We start from the raw sequence: 2,531 nt of genomic DNA, 5'->3' as shown, positions 1-2,531 counted from the left end.
TGTCCTTACACTGGCTATTTCTTAAGAAACTTTCATTTAAAATAATCAGTATGCCAAAGTGGCATATTTTGGGGTGGCCTGACATTGGCCGCTACGCTTTTAGCAACTTTCAAGCATACAATACAGTACTGTTATCTATAGTCACTATATTATATATTATAATTCCAGAACTTATTCATCTTACAACTGGAAGTATATATTTTTTGACATCATTTCACTATTTTCCCCATCCCCCAGCTCCTGGCAAACTCTGATCAATTGTCTTCTTTTTATGAATTTTAGGTTCCATATGTAAATGATATAAAGTATTTGTATTTCTCTCTTTGATTTATTCCACTTAGCTTGATGGCCTCAGGGTTCATCATGTTTTCTCAAAAGGCAGGATTCGCCCTTTTATATGGATGAGAAATATTTCATTGTAGATGTGGTACATGTGTGTATGTATATATATACACACACATTTTTTTTTATCCATTCATTCATGGACTCATTTCTATATCCATTAGGTTATTTCCACATCTTCACTATTAGGAATACTGCTGCAGTGAACATGGAGGTGTAGATTCTATTCGAGATGATTATTTCATTTCCTTGCATTGATATTTGTGCTTTGAGGAAGCAGTCTCATGTTCTAGTGTTTTTAAGCTGTCAGGAGGGACTGCTGACTTGCTTTTCTGCCCTGGTGGGCTGTAGGATGTGTTCCAAAGCTGCCTAATAACTCTGGCCATACTTCCTGGTTGAATTAAGCTAGTGACTTGCTTCTCTGTCCAGCAAAGCTCTAGAATGGGCTCCATGGCTGGAATGGCCTCCCAAAACTGAGCAGAACTAAGAACTGCTGACCAAACTTATTGGCCAGGTGAAGCCATCAGCTCCACTCTGTAGATGAAGATAGCCATGAGTTGGGTCTCTGCTTGGACATTATTACCAGCTGGAATTCAGTCTGCCAAGATTTGCAAACTCTTTGCTATGAGCCCTGCCTCCCTTCTCTGTCTCTGGCTGATTCTCCCAGTGATTCCCATGAAGCAATACCAAAGTAGGCTTCCTGAAACCATCCTATAATGCTGAGGAAGCTGTATATCCACTTTGGGCTCCCCTTTTTCCAATGGAGAAACTATAGATCCCCAGTACAGCATGGCACCCTTAGGGGTGATGCAGTTCAAGTAAAACTGTCCCTTTCACCCTTCCTATGTGTTTTACCCCCCACAACTTCCGTGGTTCAACAGGGTATTTTAGCCTTACTTCCAGGTTCTGGGATCTTTACAGAGGTTTCTAGTCTATAGATAATTAGTTGTAAGTTGCTTTTTCAGTGTAGGAATCTGAAGTCAGAGGCAGTCTGTTTTGCCATCTTGCTGATGTCACTCCATCTTTAATTTATGTTTTTAAATAATAAATTTATTTTTTATTGGTGTTCAATTTACCAACATACAGAATAACACCCAGTACTCATTCCGTCAAGTGCCCCCCTCAGTGCCCATCACCCATTCACCCCCACCCCCTGCCCTCCTCCCCTACCATCACCCATAGTTCGTTTCCCAGAGTTAGGAGTCTTTATGTTCTGTCTCCCTTTCTGATATTTCCCACACATTTCTTCTCCCTTCCCTTATATTCCTTTCACTATTATTTATATTCCCCAAATGAATGAGAACATACAATGTTTGTCCTTCTCCGATTGACTTACTTCACTCAGCATAATACCCTCCAATTCCATCCACATTGAAGCAAATGGTGGGTATTTGTCATTTCTAATGGCTGAGTAATATTCCATTGTATACATAAAACACATCTTCTTTATCCATTCATCTTTCGATGCACACCGAGGCTCCTTCCACAGTTTGGCTATTGTGGCCATTGCTGCTATAAACATTGGGGTGCAGGTGTCCTGGAATTTCATTGCATCTGCATCTTTGGGGTAAATCCCCAACAGTGCAATTGCTGGGTCATAGGGCAGGTCTATTTTTAACTCTTTGAGGAACCTCCACACAGTTTTCCAGAGTGGCTGCACCAGTTCACATTCCCACCAACAGTGCAAGAGGGTTCCCTTTTCTCCGCATCCTCTCCAACATTTGTGGTTTCCTGCCTTGTAAATTTTCCCCATTCTCACTGGTGTGAGGTGGTACCTCATCGTGATTTTGATTTGTATTTCCCTGATGGCAAGTGACGCAGAGCATTTTCTCATGTGTGTGTTGGCCATGTCTATGTCTTCCTCTGTGAGATTTCTCTTCACGTCTTTGGCCCAATTCATGATTGGATTGTTTGTTTCTTTGCTGTTGAGTTTAAGAAGTTCTTTATAGATCTTGGAAACTAGCCCTTTATCTGATACGTCATTTGCAAATACCTTCTCCCATTCTGTAGGTTGTCTTTGAGTTTTGTTGACTGTATCCTTTGCTGTGCAGAAGCTTCTTATCTTGATGAAGTCCCAATAGTTCATTTTTGCTTTTGTTTCTTTTGCCTTCGTGGATGTATCTTGCAAGAAGTTACTGTGGCTGAGTTCAAAAAAGGGTGTTGCCTGTGTTCTCCTCTAGGATTTTGAT

The sequence above is a fragment of the Canis lupus genome, chromosome 33, assembly GCF_048164855.1.
Source record: "Canis lupus baileyi chromosome 33, mCanLup2.hap1, whole genome shotgun sequence".
In the NCBI taxonomy this organism is placed as follows: Eukaryota; Metazoa; Chordata; class Mammalia; order Carnivora; family Canidae; genus Canis; species Canis lupus.
Note: the sequence above shows the minus strand (reverse complement) of the source record.